This window comes from Leptidea sinapis, chromosome 24 (genome assembly GCF_905404315.1).
Source record: "Leptidea sinapis chromosome 24, ilLepSina1.1, whole genome shotgun sequence".
In the NCBI taxonomy this organism is placed as follows: Eukaryota; Metazoa; Arthropoda; class Insecta; order Lepidoptera; family Pieridae; genus Leptidea; species Leptidea sinapis.
In genome coordinates this window covers 1924184-1933002 of record NC_066288.1, presented here as the reverse complement: position 1 = coordinate 1933002, position 8819 = coordinate 1924184, and positions in this window count along the sequence as shown.

The following is an 8819-nucleotide window of genomic DNA, read 5'->3' as shown; positions in this document are numbered from 1 at the left end:
TATCTTTATGAATGATGGTGTAGTGAATGATTGTTACGAGCTAAGTACTGTACTCAGGATCATTTAAAATTGAACTGTGGCCTTGTGTGAAAAACGAACATTGATTCTCGAACCCAACCATAAACATACGTTGACAGCGGTGTACAGCCATGTGAGAGAGACACAGAGATCCCAATTCTCTTTGTGGTGCGAGACTGGAAATAATATTTAACAGAGTATGTGTTACCTAGACTCACCACTTAAAGATGTAATGTCTCGAGCGCCTGTATAGGTACTTACTTACAAGACAATGATGTGAAATATGGATGTCGAAATCAAACTGACCATTCCGTTTACCTTGATCGTGCCTTTCCCTCGCCTTGTCGAGAGGCGTCTTGCCGTCCTCGTCGCGGAGGTCTGCGTTGGCGCCGTACCGAAGCAGTACTTTAGCTATTGCGGGTCGTCCGAAGCAGGCGGCGTAGTGTAGAGAAGAACTTCGTTGACCACGGTTCACGTCCGCACCTTTCAATAGCGACACTCATTTTTGCAGTTCATTTTTATTAGAGCTACGAGCTTATACAGGTTGTAATCGTTAAGTGTGACCAGGCGATGATTCCATAACTATTACAGATATCAAAAAACTTTAAACTAATATCGAAGTACGTTAGCTCATCAGTTAAATGACATCAATAACTTTTTAAAATCAAACGATTAGTATCCAAAACGGAATAATACGGAATAATCGCGTGGTCACACTTAACGATTACAACCAGTATAAATAACAAATATTGATTAAGCCTTTTTTTTCCAATGTATTTATTTAATATTTTTTTTGTGGTGATTCGTAGTCCCAGCTAACCCTTTTAGATACACAAATAATGTAAAGTGCAGTAACATTGTCCAATTAAAGAGACTTCTCCAGTTAAATATAAATGGATCTATAAAACTTCGTTGTAACTTCTGAGGAGTTATTTCAAAATGTCAATCCAGGTCACAGAACCGTGGATACATATTTTGTATAGCATATCATATCCAAAACACCTGAACATCAGGCTCACCCGATTGTATGTGATCACCCCAGCCTGTTAGATACTCAAGAATGAACCACTCATCTATCAAGTTTTTTTTATTCCCTTTACAATGACAACTTTTATTCATGCTATTCAAAAATAAAAAGAAATCTGAGATTAAAATAAAACTATTCGGAAAATAGGCGAGAAGCAATTGGGTTATTTGTAGAGGCTTTTCACACTCTCACCTTTCTCGCACAAAAACTCCACCATCTCTTTAGTACCAAACGCCGAAGCCCAATTGAGCAGAGTTTGTCCCACGTCATCAGTGAAGTTGACATCGACCGCGCCACTGTTGACAGCTGTCATAAGAGCGTCTGTGTCCTTGCCGCGGATGCAGTCTATGAGCTGTCTGTGGGACTTATCCCGCACGGTGCCCTCGCCGCTCGCCGTGACACTTGACGAACTAGACGCTGGGGTGCTACTAGTACTGGGCCCCACATTGCGATTCAGACCACTACAACAAATTATTAAGTTTAGCAATAGAAGTATGACGATGAAGGATAGGAAGACTATTATTTATACCAGTGGGAGGCTCCTTTGCACAGGATGCCGTCTAGATTATGGGTACCACAACGGCGCCTATTTCTGCCGTGAAGCAGTAATGTATTACATTAGTGTTTTTCGGTCTGAAGGGCGCCGTAGCTATTGAAATTACCGGGCAAATGAGACTTAACAGCCGCTCCGAATTTTTGGGTTTGGCACTGCATTGTAATGGGCAAGGCCTATGAATTACCATCAGCTGAACTCCTGCTCGTCTCGTCCCTTATTTTCATATAAAAAAAGGTATAAAGAATTGTAGGGAAGTGCTACACCCAAATGATAAAATTTAAGAAATTGAAAAGAAACAAATATTTAATTCACTTTAATGAGAATAAGTTATGAAACGAGCAGATGTTAAGCGACATCATCTACTCATAACAGTGACATTGGTTCTAGTAGCATATTATAAAACTACTTGAGGCATAATGTACCGAGATAGGTACAATAGATACCTCTATTGCACAGCACTGTGCTCGTCCCACCCTTCAAACCGAAATGCAGCAGCATGTGCTTGCTATTACGACAACGAACTAGGTGTGCACGCTCGTAATATAATAAATCCAAAAGTTACGTCGTTTTGAAATCTGCTCTCATAAATTGTAAATTCTCCAGAAATCACAGTTGAATTAAATACATCAAAATAAATACATTAAATTAATCATTTATATGAAGAATATGGATGATTGATGATGTTCAAGTAAGTATATTATTATTATTAAATATATTGTTGTCTTGTACCCATAGTACTGGCTATGTCTAGTTTGGGGCAAGATAATTTGTGTAAAAGTTTGTCAATATTATTATTATTATTACATAAGCCAGTAAATCAAGTTCAACTTACGTCTGTATGGCTTGTCTACCTTCACACAGCAGAACAAGCAAGAGGTCCACTAGACGCATACACTCCAGGCTCCATCGCTCGTCTGACTGGACGGAAGCTTCGATCGCGGAACACAGATCTAAGCGCACCAAGTCCTAAAAATATATTTACTTTAGCCACCAATTAAACACAAAGTTGTATATTTTTATTAAAAAGAGCGCAAAAAAAGAGAATGCTGAGAGTTTCTTGCGCCGCTTCTTCTCTCTCAGAGCGCCATTTGTTTCCGAAGCGGTAGTTGTATCTAGCATATTAGAAACGACATTAAAAAGAATTCTAAAGGAATAAATTTTGAGAAAATAAATGCCTTTATGCCTAGCATAGCACACTTAGGCAAGCCGTAAAATTACAAAATTCAGCGAAATTGATGATACACTGAAATATCGAACCGCCTTTAAAAAAATAGGCTGTCAATAATTGGTTGGTTATTATGGTTTCACACCTGCAAAAATAAAAAGCAACCTTTATATTACTTTGTTGAACACTTGTCAGTTTTTTCAGCAACACCTGTTTCTTCTTCTTCTTCCCAGGAATTGAACAAAGGCTGACTTCGATAAGTTAGTAACATTACCGACATTAAGTACCGCGATTTGGACAACTTTTTATGTGGTGAAAAATTTATTTCTCACAAAGGAATACAAAATGCGTTCACAGAGTTCGTTGAGTTCAGTTCTACCGCAAAGACAATAATGACCTTGTCAGAAGATGACAGGAATGTCGATTAAATAAACATATTTCACCTTACATACAGTACATATTCAGAAAGGAAAGCAAGTTATAAATAATATACATACATGTGTAATTTGTTCTGAGCCTCGGCACAATGTAGTGAGCAAGCTCACAGTTGTGGAGACTGAAGGCACAGTGCACTTCTCATCACTACTGTCTGTGCATCCCAACCGACGGACCAGCTCTTCAATCAGACCTAAAAATAATTACACCTTTACAATCACATTTTACACTTAAACTTATTTGACTTTAAACAAACAAATAAATAAAATTACATAGTCCATCTAAGTATAACCTTCAATTTCTTATAATCAATTATTTTATTAATGAGTGAAAATTTTTAAATGTGCTACTGGTATTAATAATAATAATAAGATATAATGAAAATAATAATCAGTCAAATAAGATGGCCTAATCCCAGGAAAATTTTACTCATTCATCAATATATAAGAATAAAAGAGAAAATCAGAACCTGATAATGACTTGACCTGTAAAAAGTGTATGTGTTTATTTTCTGATGAAGAATAATATCAAAATATACCATTATATCATTCTTTGTAAAATATATAGAATCTCACTTGATAAAATAACATTAGGTAATTATATTATATATTAGTAAATACATTTTTTATTTTAGGTAGAGAAAATGCCAACATAGCTCAAAAGATGTAGTAATATCGTCAGCGTTTTTCGAGAAAAAAAAATAGTAAAAATATCTAACAATGTTGTTCATAGCTCTTCAGTAATACGTAAGTGCTTAGTTGGTAACACGGTTTTATTTAATTTAAATTTAATGTAATATAATAATGCATCCGTTAATGATTCCTAAAGATAATTATTATTAAGTTTTACTTCAATAGCGCATAAAGATTACATACACACACTTTTTTTTTAAATAACGCGGAGACGCGACATGCCTACGATTTTAGTTAAATTAGTAAAAATATTATGTTACCTATAAGTACTATATAAAACTGAGAACCTCGTCGCTTCTGTCTGTCTGATTGTTCGCGATAAACACTAAAACAACTGTTTTTCGGTTTTCACAAAACGATGGAGTAATTCATAGGAAGGGTTAATTTGTATGTTAAGTTTTGTATGTAATGGTTGAAATATGATGATCGCCCACAGTCGCCAAAATATGTTGCTATATACCTAAGCCCAGCGATCAGTTTGAAGTTTGCCAAATTGCCAATCACTGAGACCGTTTAAAAAACGCGGCTTCCCTTTTTCTTATTTTAATGTTATTAATTATAATAATTTAAGTTTTTGTTTTAACTATCTATCTTATTATAACTGTTTGATCTGAAGGGCGCCGTAGCTAGAGAAATTACTGGGCAAATGAGACTTAAAATCTTATGTCTCAACGTGACGAGCGCAATCGAAGTGCCGCTCAGAATTTTGGGTTTTTTAAGAATCCTGAGCGGCATTGTATTGTAATGGGTAGGGCGAATCAATTTACGATCAGTTTAACGTCCTGCTCGTCTAGTCCCTTATTTTCATAAAAAAAAAATTAGATTTATAAAGTAGGTAATGATACGCGAAATTAGCATGCAGTGTTTACCTTTAAATGATTTTTCATGCCCTGTGCATGTAAATTTAAATTGGTAAATTCGTTGGTAGACCAATAAATACATAGCTATATAGTCAGGAGTAACATCTACCATGTTCAGCTAGCGGTGCTGGGTCGGCGTGTGCCCTCGCGAAGCGGTCGGCGAGCGACGCGAAGCAGCGCAGTGCGGCGTCGGCCACGCGGACGTCGTTGTGTCTCAACAACATGGACAGCGAGGACACTGCATCTCCCACTCGGGCGTCGCCGGGCTCCATTTTCCCGCAGACCCTGACCGTACACACATTCAGACAAGATTAGTCTATAAATAAAGTTCAATTTTCTCTATTTTTAATATCAACATATAACATCTTCTTACTTTAGTGATATGAATATATTGATGTTTGCCCGTTTGTTTGGTCAAAGAAATTAGCATCTTGACTGTTGCTTCTCAATATATTCTTGATAATGTATGTTCATAGGCACATAAGTGAATTTGCTAGAAACTGCCATAACAACTGACAAACTCATAATGCCTACTACACGGCCAAGAAGTCAGTAAGTCTTTTGTGGGGCGATGTATATGCTTTTACAACAAGATCCCAGAAAATTTTCAAAACACAAGTATTACGTTATTCAAAAGAATTGTTAAAAAACGGTTGTGTGGTAAAGGTCACTATAACATAAATGACTTTCTTAATGATACCACAGGTTGGGAATGGAGTGACCGCCCTCAGGCTATTAAATAATAAGATTAATTGTACAATATTACTTTGAAAACATATTTTTTCGATGAAAAAAAAGCTGAGTTTGTGGCGTCCTTTCTTCTCAGGTCTGAGGCATTTATTTTGAAATGGGTGGCAGTTTTTGACTTTCAATAAGTGATGTGACATCCTATTTTGAATAAAAATATTTAAATTTGTTCCAGCTATTATGATAAACTGCTAAACTTGTTTTGATGGGATTTGCAGTAGCTGACAGCCGGTAGCGTACCTTGGGCTACTTTTATAATAACATTATAGAGGAATAAATAAATATTAAAACCCTTGATACAAAAGTGATAATATAATCCGTTTCAATGAACAGAAGTAGACAAGAAGACTAGTTGACAAAACCAGAAGTTATAATATTATATAATATTATTATCTTAATTTTACTAGGGTAATCAGTTTTAGAATAGACATGAGACAAATTGTATATGTGTTAACACATAAAACTGATAGTAGTTAATAAAAATGGTTAAGTAGTTAGGAGCACTATAATAGCTCATTAGAGCTTACAGGTTGCATTCCTTTACATGAATATTGCAATCCATTACAGTTGCTAAGGAACAGTGACATGCATTGGTTTCCTAGCAAGGTAGGCACTGTAGATCTAATTAATTGTAGTTGCGCTATAGTACGAAATAAGTTGTATGAAACATTGCTTGTTTCGTATATACAATCTGTAGGCTGCCTATGGTAGATATTAAATTAACTTTAACACTAGTGCTATATTAATTTAGGTTCATAATGAGGTAGGCACTGCCTAATTGCCTATATGATATGCAGGCCAATGCTAAGGAATAAAATTTCACCTTGATACAACAGCCATAGCCGAATGTAATGTGTCTTTGTGCACTGAGATGCCATGATGAGTTATAAAGTGCAATACAGCTGGTAATCCACCACCTTCCCATACTGCACTTGGTTCCCTGGTACACACCAACTCTAAAACCTACAAAAAATAATCAAATATTACTACATTGATCTATTCCTAGTAACTGTCCGATTAGTAACTTATATTTGCATGAATAACTATACTCTATACTTGCTAATTGAAATGTTACCGTAGGCTGTGGTAACTGTTGCTCTTAACATTCTGATGAGTTATTTCATAAGGTCTATATTAGGATCAGTAAGTACACAGTTTCTAATTATGTATTTATTCTATTCTATTTATAAGATTGTAGAAAAGTGCTACTGTGGTACACCAAGCCAGGTTCCCTTGCAAATGAGCTTCCAAACTGATAATTAGGTTGTATTATGTGAAATGTAACACTGAATATACACATTATTAAACACTGTGTTAATTTAAAAAAAATGGTATTATTACATTATTATTAATATATATAAATCCAGTGTCCTGATGATTGTTCCAAGTGAACTACTAAACTAATTAGCAGATTTTAATGGAGATTACTTCATGGAGTGCAGTTAAGTCCAACTTGAGAGATATGATACTATTTATTTCGATTTGGGACCCATAATTATTTTTATTTCCAATATTTGTTTTGTATGGACTTATTTTCTATGTGAAAATTTATTGACACATGGTTTGACTGTTCTGTTGTGAAACAATTTCATTATAACAACAGGGAGCATATTTTACGAAAAATTCTTGATGTTATGAATGAACAATATCTGTTAGGTCAGCTTAGTTTTGCATAAAATAAATGATTTCCACTATCTACATACTATTTCATAGTTCATCATAATGGTTTGATTACCTTTATGCATTGCTCGGCCAGATCTTTACTTGTTCTATTATTAGTATCTACTGTTAGCAATCTGCTGCAAATAGCTTTAACTGCGCCTTCAATTGCCACAATCCGTCTTGTGCACTCAGCTGAAACAAATCAAATATTAACTTCTACATTTACCTAAAACTATCTTACTGACGCTGCCAACAGCTAAACTAATGCATATTCAAATGTTTTGTAAGTATAAAATTATGTGCATTCTATAACTTTATATGATAAACATAAGTTAATGTTATCTAATGCATAAAATTCTCATGCCGCGGTGTTTGTAGTTAAACTCCTTCGAAACGGCTTGACTGATTCTCATGAAATTTTGAGTGCATATTGGGTAGGTCTGAGAATCGGACAACATCTTTTTTCCCCCCCCCCCCCCCCCCTGAATGGTAAGGGTGGTCCACGCCAAATTTTTTTTTTAATTTTTTTGACATTTTTATTTAAATTTGTTTGATTATGAGTCTAAAAAGTCAGCTAGATTTTGTATAAAACAATGTTCAATCTTGCAATAATCGTCATTATTTATGATAATATCATTTAAGCTTAATTTTATAATAGTGATGTCAATATATTGTTATGGACAAGACTATCAAATTAAAAATATACAGGAACAAAGATGGACAAAACTCAAGGCCATTGAGTGAACATAATATATTGCTAATCTTATTGCTAGAAGTTATGATTGATAGTACCTGACACATCTAAATAATATGTGATTGCTCTGGCTGTAACTTCCAGCACATTGTCAGGAGCATATTCATCAAGAAATATCTTACACAACGCTGGTAGAAATGTTCTGGGTGGGCAGCTGCAACAATAAATATCATATTTGAACTGTGACCAAGAAGTTTAACATTTCCTTTTTTTTGTGATAAACAAAAATAATATATGTACAAGAACACAGACAATATAAAATAATATGTGATATAATGATGAAAACCATATTCAGTGATAAGCCAGTTGAATTATATATAATTACATAGGTGAATAATGGATAGTAAACAGTAAAAGGCATTAAATTAAATAATGTCTCATAAAAATTAGCTATACATTGTCGACACATTCTGTGTGAACAAGACTAGACGGTTTATTTTCTTTCTTCATTGAGTCAATCTGTCAATTGTGGACTGTAGTTAATTTCCGCTTCTAACTTCAATGTAGATTGTAGATGTTAGACAGTTTCTTAGGAATTTATGTTGGAGGAATTTATAGGCTTGTCCCAACCCCACCAACTTTGTTAATTCGTAATTATTACATTTAATACTGAATAAATTAATAATGTTAATATTTAATTGTTACAATAATTATGTAAAATTAATACAGATTCTACTTTATATTTCAAAAATAAAACACATCTTATTATTAAATTTATTTGAACTTCCCTTCATACCAATTTCCAAGCTCAGGGACTGACTAAATGGAGTGAAAGTATTATTACTACCTCATATTGTTGTTTGTACTCTTTGTTTACATCTGTCATAGTCTATGAATTAAACTAGTCCATTTGAAATATATGAAAATATGACACATAATGAACTGATTAATATAACTGGTCCA